Source organism: Medicago sativa, chromosome 3, assembly GCF_051527215.1.
Source record: "Medicago sativa cultivar Bolivia chromosome 3, Bolivia_mono, whole genome shotgun sequence".
Classification (NCBI taxonomy): domain Eukaryota; kingdom Viridiplantae; phylum Streptophyta; class Magnoliopsida; order Fabales; family Fabaceae; genus Medicago; species Medicago sativa.
Window position 1 is genome coordinate 8917697 of NC_140751.1, and position 18329 is coordinate 8936025.

Genomic DNA, 18329 nt, shown 5'->3' on the forward strand with positions numbered 1-18329 from the left:
ATTTAAAAAAATGATAAAAAAATTATAGTTTTCCCAATAAAAAATAAAATTCACTTGAATTAAATAAATGTTAATTTTATCAACAAAATATTCATGTTTGTGTAGTTAATGTTTAGAAGAAAAAAAAGATGTTTATTTCATTTAGAGTCTAGAGCATCCACAATGGTAGTTCCTTAATATGGACTCTTTAAATGGACCACACGTTACACATCACTTATTTATAATATTTTAATAAAAGTACTTATTAAAAACTCAATGACTCCAATGGGAGTACACTAATAAGGACTCAAATGAAAAGTACTTAAATAGGCCCCACTAACTTTACATCATTAAACAAAAATAATTTATTTATTAAATTATAAATTACCTCATAATATTTAATTATAATCCTTAAAAAATATTAAATTATAAAATATTTATTTATTCATATGAACTTAAATTTCTGCACATTTGCTAATAATTTGAAAATGGAAAAATTAACATTACAAATTTTACATTCCTTCGTTAAAAAATAATAATAATAATTTGCATGAATTACATTTTATTTAAAATTATGCCAAATAGATAAAATAATATTTAAAACAAATATTAATTATTTTTTTAAATCAAAACAATTATTAATTTTTAAAATATTACTTCTTTTGTAAGCGGGACCACATAGTACATATTTTATTACTTATTTTAAACGTGGACCCGTTAGTTGCCTAGGAGGGAGAGAGTCCTTATATAGTTACACGTTCCTTAACGGAGACTCATTTTTTCTTCCTCCAATGGGCGGTCCTTAACAGGGAGTGATCATTATTAAGTAAGGGCCTCCCAATGGAGATGCTCAGAACACACTACTTTCCAACCAAGAACAAGAGAGTTTTATTTCGTCACACTGTTGTTAAAAAAAAAAATACTCTCTTCAAAAAAAAAAATACTAGTGAAGTATATGTAGCTCTCCTAACAACATCGTATGCCGTGATGATACTGATTAATGAGATAATCTTGATAAAATTCAACCAAAAACAAGAGATTCTTCATTTAAAAAAAAAAATTTATCTGGTCATCATAAAGTAACAATAAACTAAATGAGTTTTGTTAACGAGTGCTCTCGGTCTACTCTTTAAGCGTTACAAATTAAGTAATTATTCTTAAAAAAAAAAATCAATATTTCAATTTAGGCTAAAACCCACTTTTTGCCCCCTAAGTTTGCAAAAGTTGCGATTTTGGCCCCCTATTAAAAAAAATAGCATTTTTGGCCCCCTTCGTCCAAAAATTACTGAGAAGAGGCCACATGTCCCAAAAAAGGGGCATAATTGCAATTTTTTCTAAAGATAAGGGGTCTAAAAAGCATATTTCCCTTATGTTAGAGGGTCAAAAGAGCATATTTCCCTAAACATAGGGGGTCACTAATGCTATTTTTTTTAATAGGGGGCCAAAATCGCAACTTTTGCAAACTTAGGGGGCAAAAAGTGGGTTTTAGCCTTCAATTTACAATGTATTGATTACATACATTTTCATAAATAATTACTTTTTATCATCTTTAAAGTGTCCCAGAGACACTCGTTAATATTTCCTTTGAATATATAGCGGATGAATTGAGAAAATGTCATAAAAAGGGTAGAGTTTGAGATTGATTCAAAATTAGTTGTTATTCAACCTTTCCTTCAAGAAATTGTTGCTCTTCTTCACTTTCTATTTTGGAGAATCTCTATATGCCATATTTACATAGAAGCAAATAAACGTTGTGACTTTTGTATTAATAAGGGACATCATGCATCGTCGTATTCATTAAAAACAATCAGAAGAATTTTGTGATTGAAACTATATATATCCCTCTGAGAATTGATTGCATGTAACTCTCTGTATCAAAATGTATGTATTATATTAGTCAAAGGATCTCCCTTCAAAATCAGATTCTAATTGCTGACCAAGACAGCAAATCCTGAAAGATGAATTGATAATGAATTTTGAATCGAGACTAGAACAATCATTAGTCTGACTTTACTTACGTCTCGGTCGGACTATAACTTAACAGGACCTCCTTCCTCTGAGGACCGGAGGTTTAAGACACAAAATAAATAACACGAAAGTATTAATTATTCCGTTACTTTCTACAATATATAGTTATCAGGTTTACCTTCAATGACTTTATAGAGAGTAGAACACCATCTATCTGCAGGAACATGATATTGAGTGAATGCCTCTTCTATTGTTTCATCATCCCTTCCTGCGGTGCAACTACTGCATCCTTTGTTCTATGTCTTTATCGTCTTTAGAATTTGGACTTTGAAGGTGTTGATGTAACGAAGAAAGTGTAGAAGCTATTGCAAACTGAGTAGCAGCAGTCCAATCTGTAGATGCTAACTGTCTCATACCGTTTTCCGATTCCTTGTTATATTCATTTGAATTGTTCTCTTTCCTTCCAAATACTAAGCTATATAAATACTCAGCATTTGCAGGACCAGTACTTTGAACCATTTTGTAGAATGCGGTTTCTTCATTTTGTAAGAGTTCCTTAGGTGAATTGTATTCAAGAACCTGTAAAGTATACATGAAGAAGAATCTTAATATTTAAAAAAAAAAAAACGGACAGGAAATGTTAGTATATTAGTTGTTATGTCAGTATTTTCTACTTCACAGGAATTTTATAGGGACAAAATTGAATATTTGTAGTTCATGCTACTTGGATGTACCTTTCCAGCATCTAGCAACAGAATTCGGTTGCAGTCGACGACAGTATTCAATCTATGTGCAATGATAAGCATTGTGCAGGAATGAAATTCTTGTCGGATAGTTTTCTGTATAAGTGCATCGGTTCTAACATCTACAGAAGCAGTAGCTTCATCGAGGACAAGAACCTTCGATCTTCTTAGCAATGCTCTAGCTAAACTTAATAGCTGCCTTTGCCCAACACTGAAATTGTCTCCTCCTTCAGAAACCTTCATTCATTTCAAAAACACTAAGAAAACAGTAATACAATTTCACTAAGAGAAAATCAAGGATAATTACATTTAAATTTGTGTTTAATATAGTTCATTAGATGGTTAAAAAGTTGCGGCACCACATATATCTATTAATCAAATGTAATAAATCATTGATTAAGTGTCTGAACTACGTTAACCATTTAAAAAGTTGTCGAATTTTGTTATCTTAAATTAAAATAACATTGCCGATTGATTTGAGCAACCTCATCGACTAAATTTAACCAGAACCTATGTACCTGAGCATCTAGACCAAATTGATTTCTTCTTATTACATCCTTCATGTGTGCCCTTTCCAAAGCTTCCCATACGTCAGCATCATTGTATTCATTAAATGGATCAAGATTGAAACGAACAGTTCCTAAAAGATAGATTGACAATTTTCAGAACAAAAACATTATATTGAAAGTGATAGTTGATGTTTTTTCACAACTAATGAAAACTTAAAATACAAGAAAAGTCATATGTTTTATTTCAATATGCTAATACATGATTGAACAATAGTGTAAAAACTTTATAACTTTCGATGTGCTTGTAGCATCTTGCTACGACAAAGTAATATGCTCATATTACATTTCGGATTTACAATTAAATGAAAACTTAAAATACAAGAATACTTAAAATACATGATTGGATGAAAGTGTAAAACTTTGTCACTTTTGATGTATTTGTGGCATCTTGGTACTACAAACACCTGCAATTGTGGTCCGAATTGGCCGACAATGCAATTTAATCACAACTTAAAATTTTGTGTATCAAAATTCAAAACTAAACTCATGCTTGATTAACTAAATAAAGAACAAGATTTATGGTCATAGTTTATACCGGAGAAAAGAACGGGCGACTGTGGTATGATAGTAAGAACTCTTCTCAAGTCTGCTAGTCCGAACGTAGAAATATCACATCCATCAATAATGATTCTTCCACTTTGTAGTTCCACAATCCTAAATAACGCATTAAGCATGCTAGACTTTCCTGCACCAGTTCTTCCAACTACACCTATTTTCTCCATTGAAGGCACTACAAAGGACAATCCATGCAAGACCGGAGGAAGTTCCGGCCTATAACTCAAAACAACATTCTCAAACTCAATTGATCCTTTTGTTGGCCATCCTGGTGGTGGACGGTTCGTCTCAATTATACTTTGACCCTCAGTTTCTAAATCTATATATGTTCCAACGCGCTCAACCGAATTTAAACTGTTTTCAGCTTTACTTGCTTGTCTAAGTGTGCTACTCAAAATACTTGTTATGTTCAATGTGTAGCTGAGAAGTAGACCCATTGTAGATGCAACCAATGTTGGGTTTTCAGATCGTGCATTTTGTAACACAGCAAATGTTGCTATCAACCAAATCATGAGGCCTCCTAAACTTTCTAACCTTATTGTTAACCAACGGTTTGTACTAATATTTGCAAGAGTAAATCTGATATTGTTATCCATGAATTTTCCGTTGTCGTGTGATATCCTGTCATATGCCTTGTAAGCACGAATGCTTGACACACCATTCATTGATTCTCCAAAATGTGCATAAACTGGGGATCTTGTAATGGAATCCATGCGCTTCACTTCTCGAGATGTGCTCTATTAGGCATGACATTAATAGGAAAGATTAGTTTATTCCTTCAACCATGATTAGTCCTTTTTGATTGACTTATTTTCTTATTAAAAGAAGTTAAGCTTTTTAAAAAGATCTTAATTAAAGGAGTTTATCTTTTATTTATAAAAAGTAGATATAAGGAACTTCTCAAAAGGTAATTGAGAGAAGATTTTCAAATCAAGTAGGAGATAATAATTTTATCTATTTTTATTATTTAACTCAAATTCTATCATTCTATTGAAAAATATCTTTGAAGCTAAAAGGTAAGAATAATTATCAAACAACTTTAACTTTATTTCTAAAGATCTTATTTTAAGCTTTAATTTCGAAGTAGCTTTTAATGTCAAAATAAGTCAGGCCAACACACTCACGTAATAATTTTTAAAAAAAACGAGGCAAGCCAAACACAGTCTTAGTGTCAATTCCTTATAAAATGGTCACTTCCTAAAAGTAAGGGCAAGATATAGAACACACCTGGTAGTATATATATGCAACATAGAAAAATATCAGAAGTGGCATTATGGCCCACAGGGATATGGTGCTCACGGTGCCTATAAGAACAAATGTTGAAAGTAGTTGCCAGAGTTGTCCTAGAACAATGTTCACCAAATTATAAACATTGCAATCGATGTCCCCTGTGTCTTTTGCAAATCTATTAATCATGCGGCCGACAGGATTAGTCTGGAAGAATATCATTGGGGCACGTAGAACTTTATCTAGCATTGCATCGTGCAATCGTTTTGCAGCACGAAGACTTGAAGTGATCAACCAATAAGAGTTTCCAAGTGCCACAGTTACCTGAATCCGACAAAAAAAATATTCATTTCATAGCTAGTTGAAGGATGAATATTTTTTTGAACTATACTAATCCCTTAGAGGTAAAGAAAAAGATACTAAATACAAAGTAGAAATTTTAATATTGGAGTTTGGAAGCATGTGAGAACTTAGAAGATAAAGTTGTTAAATAGAAACTCATAGTTATTGCAGAATTATTACCTGTCCAAATGAGAATATTGCATAGATGAAAAGAAAATATCCGGCACGAGAAGCTGCAGTTGAATCTTGAGATGTCCACACACTTAACCATGTACTACTCGAAATTCGAAGAGCTTCTGTTAATGTGTAGCATGCAAGAAGTATAGAAACTACCCACAGTCCTCCCAAAGCAGATGTGTACCTGTAATTTTGGAATATAAGTAATAAATAAACTAGAGCATCTAAATTAAGCCAAGTAGATAAAAGGAATAAGAAGGGCTAGCGGTGACAAAACGAAATGAAATACTACTGTATACAAACACCAGAAAAGCATCCATTAGAAAATAAAATTAAAAGGAAACTAGATGTTATTTATGTACTTTTTCGCTGTTGTGTAAACCAAGTATCTTTTGTGAGCAATTGCATAGACTAATCCGTCAAGCCAGATAGGACGACAATGGGTGGAAAAACTCTCCTTCGAGTTTTAAAGTTGTTGCATTCCCAAAAATGGATTTGAGGCCTCTGGTTAAGCTGGAAGAGACCCGGACTATCTCATCCAAGCTCTCTTTGGTAATGGAGGAAATGGTGCAAAATAAAGGGATCAAGAATCTTTCATGAGATTTGAAGGGACGATACAAAAATGAGAAAGAAGAGAGAAAAACAACATTTTTCCATTCTAATGAAAGAATACCATATGTTCCTAATATTGGTTATGTGGAAATTGAATTCATTTTTTTAATACTTTCTTAATGCTAGAATTAACATAAAACAATTCATGTGTTTTCACTTGACAACTTAAGCTTTTAAAATAGTTTGTGCAAGACATGACACTTACGCCTCTATGTGAATTTCATGAAGCTTAATAACAATAACTTCAAGGAAAAGATTCATGTACGGCCCAAATTTTAAATAAAATGTCAATCTTACCTCATTAAAACTTTCCAGCTAACCACACCTGTCTCCCGCTCTTCTTGCTTAACAAGTACTGATTTTTGAAATTTCCCCTTCTTCTCATAGCTTAAATCATTTGGCAGCTCTACAATTGCCCCATTATCCAAAGACAAAACATCATTTGTGTCATGACTATCTACTTCTTGTTCCATTTTCCCGGCATTTTCCATTAGTTTCTGAAATAGAGGCCCACATTTCGACAACTCCTCAAACGTTCCTTGCTCCTTAATCATGCCTTCACTAACAAGAATAATTTTATCCACCTGAGGGAGAAAATGAAGCTGGTTGGTGACAAGAACCCTGGTTTTTCCTTGCAGCCCTTCCTTTATACAGTTCCTGAAAACCTAAAATACATTGCAAATCAGGTTATATTAACTATAAACTATGATCATAGATAATTTCAAAAAAAAAATTATTGGTATCGACATTAGAAATTCCAATGTTTATACAGCAGGAGAAAGAAAAATCTGATGAATTACATGAGCTGGCTATGATAATCAGTTGGATTACGACAATTTACATCAATGAAGCTTATAAAGCAAGGAAGAAACCTTTTAATTTAAACTGAAGTACATTAGGTTTGACGTATTGTAGTAAATACTACCATCTTTTCTTTTTTTTCGTAAGGTTATTTACACATACCAAGAAAAACAATAGTTAATGTTGCATTGAACTTTGAAAACGACTAATAAATAGAAACAAAGTATTTATCCAAAAGAGAGTATATTATAAAAAGGACTTGTGTTTAGAGCTTGATAAGAGTAATACCTCTTGAGCAATGTGAGCATCAAGAGCACTTAAAGGATCATCAAATATATATACATCTGAATTTGAATATACAGCCCTAGCTAAAGAAACTCTTTGCTTTTGTCCACCACTAATATTGATTCCTCTTTCTCCAATCTCTGTAAAATCGCGGCCCTGAATAAATGAGATAAATAAAATATAAAAACTTGTGTATTAATTTTGAAAAACTATAGATAGATAGGATGAAATATTTTAAACAATCTTGTAGGTGATGAAAAAAACTTTCATATTGATTTATCGGAACAGAAAAGAATATGAAAGCTTATAAACAATCTTACAGGTAAAAAGTTGAGATCATGCTCCAAAGAAGTGACATTGATAGCCTTCGAATACCGTCCATGGTCAAATTTTGAACCGAATAATATATTCTTACGAACCTGCAAAATAATATCTGATTTAGAATGATAAATTAAATGGTACTTATGAATAAATAATAAATCTTAGATGCTCACAATAAGCTGCAACTCACCGTAGCATTGTAAATCCACGAAATCTGAGGAACATATGCAACAGTGCCTCTGATTGTAGCATTTCCATCAGATACAAGAGGTAGCTCTCCAAGCATTGCGGAAATAAGTGATGTTTTCCCTTCTCCAGTACCTCCAATGATTGCAACTAAGCTTCCAATCGGTATTTCAACATTGATATTTGATAATGTGGGCTTCTTCTCTTCCTGCAAATTGAATTGAATTTTTTTATACAACTGAAATGTACACTAATATCTAGATTAAAAATAAGATGGATTGAGACAAATGAAAAATGATCTTATTGTCTTGATTTAAGAATATTTCCTATCATTAGCAACACGTTACTCAAAAAGAAACAGTTTGGTCTCTTATTCTCTTAGTTTAAGAATATTATTATTCTTCATAACATGGTAAAATGATACTCTTCCTAAAAAATTAAAAGAGGATGTTAGATATAAATAATTCATTTGGTATAATGTTGCTATTAGTTTAAAAACAATTAAAACCGCTTTAACAAAATATCGGCAATGCTCACAAGAATCAGTGAAAATTGACCTTAGGATCCCATGAAAAGTATCCATTCTTTATTGAGATGGCTGGAAATCCTGGAACAATTGGTGGATTTTGTTTTAAATTTCGTTCCTCGGCCAGAAACAGTTCTTCCAAACGTTGCAATGAGACATTTGCATTTGCTACCTGTCAGAAAATACAATCAGTAGACAGTAAGAAATGGCTTAATATCTTTAGCTATATGCTTATCAAAATTTAAAGTGGAGAAAATAATTATTATGGAGGAAAATTTTCCGCTTGAAGTGATTGTTATTTGTTTAATGTTTTGGTTTATTGGCATATAACCACTTTGAGTAATTATTTTTCTTTTCTAATAAAGAGTTTCTTTATCATAAATTTATTTCTTATAATTTGATTAAATATGATTTTGGTTCCTGTCAAATGAAACATATGTTGATTTTAGTCCCTATCAAAATTTCATACTTTTCTTCATCTTAAAACATTGCACAATTTGAGAGCTTTTAGTCCTTTACGAGTGACTAAAAATATACTATTTGTGTTTGATGCAGAGATTAAAACACATAAAAATTTTATAGGAGCCAAAACTAACATATTTTTGGTCTTATAAGGACTAACTACTAAGCATATTTTTAAACCCTTTAGAACTTTTCCAAACCATAGAGCAAAATTATGTAGTTAATATATCTATTTTATTTAAGGAAAAAAGACTAATAGAGCATTAACAGAATGAGATGAGAGCAAACAACAACCTGATTTAGTAAATTTGGAAGACTATTTAAAGGAGAGCGCAAAACCGTAAACAGAGATAGTGAGGTGAATGCTCTTGCAGGTGTTAATTCTCCACCAAGTAAAGTAAACATTCCAAAGGAAGTTACTGTCACAAGAACTGGAATGCTGTTCAATATAAAACTGTTTAACTGCAATGGAAAAAAATAGTAGTTAGGAAAAGAACTACAAATTTTCGTAGTCTTGGAGAATTTCATTTGTCATTGATATTTTTTTACGAGCATTCCAATAAAACTAGTGCGTAACATGCATACAGAAAAAGTAATTATATGCTGATTGATAGAGGAACATATCTTCAAGTAACAAAAAAAAAATTAATTAAGTTTTGTGTCATACCATGGTTATCGAATCGAGATTCAAATTGTGAATCAGAAGACCTAATTTTTTATAAATGAATCAAATCTTATTGTGGAACATATCTTCATGTTACTTTCACATAGTTTATATAGTTATTCAATTTTAATTAAATAAAAAATAAAAAAAGAAGGATAATAATTCAATGCTCTCAGAACACATGAAAGATGATTTGAATTCTAAAATCACGTTAAAGTTCATATTCGTACAGCATAGAGAAGATATGCTTTGCGGAACCATGAAAGTTCTTCATGTCGAATGCTTTGAATTCTAGACTGAAAGCTTGTTTCCCATGCATAACATCTGCATCATATTAAGCATACCACAAACAATGTTGAGACATAATTTGAACTTTAATGTTGAGAGTGAACATATATAATTTATTGTGCTCATACTTTACTGTATCCATAGTAGAAAGAATTTCATTCATCAGACCGACTCTTTTATCTGTCTGTTGCAGTCCTTCCTTTGTCAATTTTTTCATTTTGCCAATCACAAATGTCTGCTAACAAAAAAAAAACTTTTTTAATTTATTAATGTTAGAAAAATCTATAAAATTAAAGAAATTATTTAACCCACGTACACTATCAACTATCAATGAAAAGATGTTTTACATTGTCAATCAGTCGTAACAGTCGGATCAATAACAATATTTGAATTTTAAAGTGACACGTATGATTGGTTATGATTTAGAAAATGAACAAGATACCAAATATATCAGATTCAACTTATACTAAATTTTAAACCGTCAAACATTTTGCACTCTTCATTAAAATAGATTGAATTTAGGCTTTATCACCACTTATTTTTGTTTTTCAAAAGTAAAAACAACATGCACATGTGGCTGTGAGGTTTCAAAACTTGCCTGTAATGGAATAATGAGAACTAACATTAGTGAGCCAACAAGCGAAGCAACACCTAGTTGCTGATATAGGAGAACCATAGCTACGATGATGCGAAATGGTGCTGACCATAGTCCATGAAGTTGTTGACATATTTGCTGAAATATTGCAAAGGAATAATATTAACAGATGAAATTTATAGATTGTCTACACTCTAAAATGATTCGAAATTAATGCTTTAGTGGCCGTTATTGCCCTTATAGCAGAAGGACCCGAATTCACTGCTTTGAAAAGAAAAAAAACAACGCAGTTATACACCGAAATTGATCTGGTATATCAATTTGAGATAAGTCGGTTCGCATCACACGCTCACCAAATCATCTTCAAATAATATTTTTTAACATTACTTTAGAGTGTAGACAATGTATAACTGTATCTGTGTCGCACAGTTACTTTTGAAATCCAAATCCATTGTAGAACTAGAATAGTGGAGTGATTTTCATACCGCTATTTGACAACAAAAAACAATAAAAATCTGCAAAGCAATAGCGCTATTATCTCCGCTATTTGACAACATTGTATGCCATAATGAAAAAACTTGCATAGTTATAGTTTATGCAGTAAATGAACCTGTAATGCATTGGCATCTGTTGCTATCATATTCATTAGCTTCCCATATGAGAACTTCTTTCTACTTTCATGAGTTAGCCTCAAAGATTTTCTAAATATAGCAGCCACCTATAATTAGACAAATTTCATCATATAAACTGTGTAGATACATTAGGAAAAACTGGCTTGTCTTAGGAAAAAGAGATGACTTACCAATGTTGATCTAAGTCGAAAACCGACACGCATAACATTCTGGAAATATTGTGTCTCACATAGAATACCAAATGACTGAAAAGAGTATAAACATCTATTAATTGTTCTTTCCTTAGGGTCAGAATAGAAAATCTTTGAGGTTAGAATAAAAAATATGGCTCAAAGTAAACAGATATATAAATAAACAAGAACGCAATGATTGATTACGAAATTCAACCAATTGTACCTACGTCTCCTCTAGCAGAGTGATTATTGTAATTTCTACTATGCAATTCTTAGGGTTTCAAATTAAAAACTACAAGCTTTAGTTAAATACTACATTTCAAACTACAAGTTTTTATCCCTGAACTGTATCATGGAGGTCTTCACCCTCTACACCCCTGACCTCCAAGTCATAAGTCATAACCCAACATACGAATAGGCCAAGCCCAAAGGGAAGGCACTCTTGCTCCACTGCACTCGTTGTGATTTCAGCTCCAGTTGCTACACTCGAACGTCTTCCTACTTATCAGTTAATATCATTCTCAACAATTCTTCATTTGTTAAGAATACATGCAAGTTAGCTATTCGGGGATGGTGATAATCCTAAACAGGGAAAATTTATGGGTACAGAAGAATTTATTTTTGGATGAATTGCATAAGGTAAGACCAAATAGGCCCTTACAGTTTCTATGTAAACCCCTATTTCAACCTTCACATGGTCACTCTGCTTCTCTTTACGACATTAACTTTATATTCACTTCAACTAGAGAATAAAACTTGTCATTTTGTTTCACAATAATGATGTTCTGTCTATATGACTAGATGTAACCGATCCAACAAATGTACAAGTTTCACCAGAAGCAGATTTTGTTATAAGAGACAGTAGTCATACCACTCCAACAAATATCGAGAAGGCACAGACGTAACCGATCCAAGACGGATCTCCATTTTGCATTGACTGCACATTAAAAATAACAGCCACAAACTATTATATATCTAGTTCAAGCCATAAACATCCTTCTGTGTCCATTTTTTTCTCATCTTTTCTATCATAGTATCGTTGTGCTTCTTTGCACTCTTTTTTTTTTTTTTGTATCTTCGCATCAATCTAATTTGGTTTTGGGGAGAAATGAACATACATCTAAGAGACGGTTCAGCAAAATCGGCGCAACCAATTGAGAAAGATCATAACCAATCTGCAAAGATCATCAAAAAATTCCAAGTTCCACAAGAGTCAGCACACACTTAGTTCAACAATGTTATCGCATGCCTTTTAATATACAATTTTTTGCATATTCTAATGAGATTACTTGTTACTATAAAATGTAAACTTTGTACGTTATAGTGATAAAATAATGATCTCAACATGAAATTATAAGTAACCTGCAACATGAAAATGTTTACTAATTTATTTGAGGCAATTAAGTTAACAGATGTGTTATTTTCACACAAAATGGGACAACAAAACTTGACAACAATTGCAGTTCAAATCCATTGTTAATTATGTTTTGTATATTTGAACACAAATTGTGGTTATTACATAATACATATCATGTACATTTGAAAAGCTCAAAATAATGTATATTTGAATAGAATTTGGATGGTTATAACTTATGATGAATATCGTGTATCTTTGAACTTCAAAATTGTGGTTGATGATGCTTAAATAGCGGCTAATTACATTTAGTGAATGGTTAATGAGTTGTATGTGACACCTTATTATATTTTATTAATCATCCACTAAATGTAATTAACCACATATGTGAACGGTGTTAACCATCCAAATTGTTGTCAATTTTTGTTTTCAAATTTGTGTCAAGTATCATTTCTCTTAAGGACTTAGAGATAAAAAATAGGGGCCTCACCTTATAAATGCCTCCAAACCAAAACCTAACAAAATATAAACCAAATCAAATAAAATTTGAGAGAAAAGAATTACTAAGGTCATCTTGAAGAGACCAACTAATGATCTAACAATATAAAGGGAAGCCAAAATATCAAGAAAAAATTATGAATATGCACCTTTTCCCTAAGCTATTGTTTAATGCTCTTAAAAGCCAAGGGTTAGAGCTTTGAAATTCTGACATCCAACACTTTTGGAACCTGCAGAGAAAAAAAGCACTTCAAAAAATATAGGGTCATGCTAACAAGTGTCCGAAGGGCACTAGTTAAGGAAGCCAAAAGTATAAATTTTGTATTGAAATCAACAATTTTCAAACTTCTAAAAGTTTGAATATACCATTTTCCAACACAAAATTTTTATATGTGAATTTCATTCTGAACCATATACAACAAGAAAAGAGAAGGTATACTTTTCACTTAATGTGTCTGTTTGGTCCCATTTGTCTAGCTTCCAAACATCCTTTTCAGTGATTGGTTTTCTGTAGCCTTGTTTCATGAGTGGAGTTATCCATCCAAAACTTAATCCTTCACATAATGCATAAATAAAACATTAATAGTAAATTAATTTACAAGGATTGAGATTGATTGCATAATTGCATGCTAAAGGAAAACAACCAAAAGAACAAAATGGTTACTTTTTATTATTTTTCCCTTACTTTTTCAATGAGTCAAAAAAGGGTTTGTTGTTGTTCCTTTTTGTCTTGCAACAATCAGGAAAAACACAAGAGAAGAAATAATAGTAATTGTAAAGTCTCATTGACATGAAATGACCCCAAATGTCATTTCTTGTTACAAAAACATAACATTAACTCATCCATTTATTGGATTACTCACTAGATAATAAACTGGCGCGCATCTCAGGGCAAACTTGATCATCTCCACAAAGTGGTTCATATTCACCATTGTCAGGTACCTCAGCATGCATTGTCGTAAGGCCAGAATATGGAACCAAATTTGGAATGTAAACTAGAAGTAAGATGCCAAACAACACCTACATCAGATAAAGTAGCCACGATAAGTTCATTATGATGAGGTCAAATAAAGGAAGAACTCATTCAAGATTTTTAAAGGGTTTAAAGGCCAAGGGAAATAATCATTGGTGCCTTACAATGCATGTGACATTATGAAGCACAGACACCAGACACAATACAAGTAGACATCGGTAAAAGAAATTTAAAAAAATGAAAGTAATTGAATGTAACCACATGTGTCAGTGTTATGTTGGTGTCTGACACCGACAATTATCGAACACCGGATGCATCTTCAATCTAAAATGTCGGTGCTACATAGGACACCGGTATCCAGCTTTGATAAAACAACACTATACTAAATATTGCGGTGTAATAAATGAAAACAAATTACAAGTATAATGAAGATTATACAATGCTTCACTATAAGAGGGGAAAATCAGAAATGTACCTGACAGGTGACAGTGCTAATATACAGATATAGGGCAGATCTGCACGATTGAAACGAAAGCATAAGTGTGGTGCTGCACATACATAGTTACATACCATCAAAAATGGAGCATAATTTTCCTATTCTTCTTCTCAGGAATTAAATGTTTATCCTAGCCATAACATGTTAAAAGTCATAAGTTTTTATTTTCTTGTATTATGAAGAAAAATACTAATAATTTCAATTCATGCATTCAAATTCAATTCACACAATGCTGATATATATTCTTGTAGAAAAAAACACACTTATAGAGTGCATTATTCTGCTAAAGCAATCATAGGTTACTCTATTTGTTTCAGCTTTAAAAATGGAAGTAATACGAGAATATGAAATGTATTGAAAATTTAAAAACCAACCTGCTAGAGTAATCTTTCACTGACAGAACAAGTTCAAGCATTACAATATCTCCCACCAAAACATAAATAACTCCAAACCTCACCAACCACCTAAATTGCCTAATATAAACCTTGGTTTCCAAGAGGATGAGAATTATCATTGAGAACCAAGTAACTGATTCAATGATCAGACCTGTTACCTGCAAGAACAAAGAAACAGAAAACAGTTAATAGAAGCGAAATTTGAACAAACAGTAATCGTTCTGGAATACGCTATTTATTATAAAATGTTTCGAATAGCAGTTATAGCGGCATTATAGCTCTCTTGCATAGCAGAATTTGAACCAACCGTATGCAATTGACAGCAATGACTAGATGAACAATCTAGATCCTGTATCTAAAACAACTTATGACATGCTCATAAGCTGTTTTCAACTTATTTTCATAAGCTCTGCAGGTGAGCATAAGAAAACAGCTTTTAGCTTATATGAAAACAGCTTGATTTTATTTTATCTTTTGTTATAGAAATAACTTATTCACAAGCACTTATATAATAAACATTTATGATATAAGCATTTAATTAAGTCGTTTATTCAAACAGGGCCTAAACCTAACAACGTCAAATATCAACTTTGAGTGCGCATTCATGCAAAGGCATCTCATTGGAGTATGGTTGACAAACTCACCTCAAAAGGAGCAAAATCAGTCTCCTCGTTCAGGTTGAAGGCTGAATTTCCAGTCCACAATCTCAACAAAGGCTGAAAAGCACAATAACTAGCCAACATTGCAAGAATATAATTATAGTAATTTGATTTCAAACAAAACCTTTGAGCTTTGGCATTGAAAATAATAAGCCATAGTCTATATAAACACAACCCCATAAGAACCAAATTTGAGGTTGAGATAACAAGAGTATTGATTGCACATGGTGTATATGACTCAAAAGCGCTATCTAGTACTCTTTCCCAAATACTGTCTGGTTCTGGCTTGCAGTACCAAATCAATGGTTCAAAACTCATCTTTGGCTCAATCAGTTAACACAATGATGTTAGGAACTCTTTCTCCAACACAAGAATGAAGAGTAACTAACTGCAACATTAAACCAAAAACACACTCCTCATGTTAAAATATGGAGAGAAAGAAAAAAGGGATAAAATAAATGAGGCATCACCGCCTATGAAGCGCTGACACATATCACTGGCTACGTTACATTGACACCGATGATAATTTGAAAAATTTTAAATAATTGCATGTGCCAATGCTACATAGACCATCATGAAAGTAAAATGTCACAGTGGAAATATGTGAGAGTGATTCATACCTTGTTGCTTCAGAAAAGAAAACAATCACTGAACTCAGTTACTTGTAAAGTAAGGTAAGTCTTAGTTTGTAGGAAAAGAATGAGTCTTAGATTTTTCCATTTTCATAGGAAAACAAGACTTGTTTGGTTGTTTTGTTCTACTTCCACTATTACTATTTTATTTCCTTTATTTTATGACCATCCACTAGTAACACTAGTAGTCCACTACTATTTTTTCTGCAGCAAAAAGGATAGTGGAAAATACACTGGCATAGTATCTCAGAATGTTGCTAACTGACAGATATAAATAACAAATGATTTGGACAAGGAATAGTCACAACTTCCACATGGTCAGTGATGACATGATGATATTATTTACGTCAGACACTACCGGATCTCACTGATTACATAATAAAATATCAACCACAATGAGAAAATATTTCGACATTTTAAAAACTAAACTAAAAGAAAGCAATTAAACATAAATCTTTCATGTGAAGATCTATGTTCAATATCTAACATGTGTGTATTGAAAAACATTTACTGAGATACCCCTTAAACCAATCTTAATTACTTCAAAATATATTAATTTTTACATATGTTGTGCATTTAAAAATTTATTTTTTCTTTCATAAATTAGATTTTCAATTTGGTCCTCCTAAACTTAATTCCTCGGTTCAACAAAAAAACAAGGATATACACGTGGGTTTCCTTAAAGAAAAAATAAACAATTTGAACAACATGGGAAGAGAAGATTTCCTAGTAGTGAATAATTGAGGAGCTGGTAGTACAAGAGTAACAAGACAATGCTTGCTGGTAAATTAAGTGAGTAAGTGGTGTTTTGTATGAACGAAGACAGTGAAGATTGGATTTTTTTTTATGAACTTAAAAAATGGAAAAGTAACATTGGATGTTTGAACACAAATATGATGAATAAGACAGATACTTATCAATAGGATAACTTCATTGCTAACGTAATGGCTGATGGAGCGTAACCTCGTAAACATTCTATGTACGGTATAACTCTTCTTTTTTTTGAGGGGTTATACCTCTTAAAAACTTTTTTTTTTTTTTTGAAGGACCTCTTAAAAACTTAGTTTGTTATTTTCAGATACAAATGTAGTGATCAATTTTTTTAATATGAAGTAATTGTTTGATTAGTATTTTTCATTCAATTGTTAACTCCGATCTTTCAACTTTTTCAATGTTTGCATATTAAAGTTGCGATAATCAGCTTGACCAAAAAAAAAAAGATTGCGCTAATCATCTAAATTGTTTGTCAAATTATATTTTTATCTTTTAAAAAATATGAATGCACCGAGTACAAATTTTATTTTAAATTATTCATTAAAATTCTGTAAAAATTATGAATTCAGTAAATATATTTTATTTTAAATTATTAGATACATTAACTTTTTAAAACACAATATTACAAATTTATCTTACAAGACGATAAGTCATGATTAGATACGTTTTTTTAGACTAGATGTTTAGATACTATACACAATTTATGTATTACAAAAATTATGCACAAGTATCTTATGAAATAGTGATTAAATTTTATAAAAAGAAAAAAATAAACTGTATTTATTAAAGTTAATAGACATGAAATAGAGTGATTAAATTTTGTCAAAAGGAAAAAAAAATGCCTGTCATTATAAACTCACTGTAAACTCGCACCCTGTTTAGAGCGTATCGCCTAACAATTTCCTTTTTTCATGAACAAGGTAGAATTACTTGACTACCTAATCCACCATTGAATTTAATTGATTGTGACCATCAAGCACGTGGCCTGTTAAGCACCAAAGTTAACACCATCAATGCAGTCATTTGGTGTCTCAATCCAGCTCCTCAAAGTGAATTCACATAAAAGTTATTTAGATAAGTAAAATAATCCGGAACGAATAAAGCTCTATAGATGTGCCTTTTGTTAACTTCGTCTATATGCAAATCACAGCTGAGTTTAAGATCAAGACGATAACCATGTTCATTGCAAGAGGGGTAGTAAGCTCTTTTTTCTTGAAAGTAGTAAGCTCTTTAAATTCAAACGCATGGAAGCAATTTAGATTTAAAGCAAAACTTAGGAATATTGGATATACTGCAACAGAGAGCATTTTTCATTCAAGGACCTAAGAATCAAATACTACATTTAAGATTCACACGAAAAATAATCGAACCAATGTAATGCCAATAGATCAAATTAAAAAGACAAATAAATCTCAGCATACTTCTCATGCAAATTACTAGATT

At 31.7% G+C, this 18329-nt stretch overlaps 1 pseudogene across 1 annotated transcript; it reads right to left on the reverse strand.

Moving 5' to 3' along the window:
• Nucleotides 1-1907: 1907 nt before the first annotated feature.
• Nucleotides 1908-17001, reverse strand: LOC146935477 (ABC transporter C family member 12-like; annotated as a pseudogene). The gene is made up of 27 exons (XR_015030253.1): nucleotides 16101-17001; nucleotides 15466-15868; nucleotides 14801-14979; nucleotides 14406-14445; nucleotides 13821-13977; nucleotides 13397-13511; nucleotides 13107-13187; nucleotides 12950-12974; nucleotides 12224-12280; nucleotides 11977-12042; nucleotides 11103-11177; nucleotides 10911-11018; nucleotides 10304-10438; nucleotides 9834-9940; nucleotides 9648-9741; nucleotides 9048-9215; nucleotides 8323-8463; nucleotides 7770-7973; nucleotides 7579-7677; nucleotides 7262-7414; nucleotides 6470-6837; nucleotides 5564-5744; nucleotides 5042-5365; nucleotides 3795-4551; nucleotides 3209-3330; nucleotides 2682-2927; nucleotides 1908-2526 (listed from the first exon to the last, which is right to left on the reverse strand). The product of XR_015030253.1 is annotated as an ABC transporter C family member 12-like (transcript).
• Between the last annotated feature and the right edge of the window lie 1328 nt (nucleotides 17002-18329).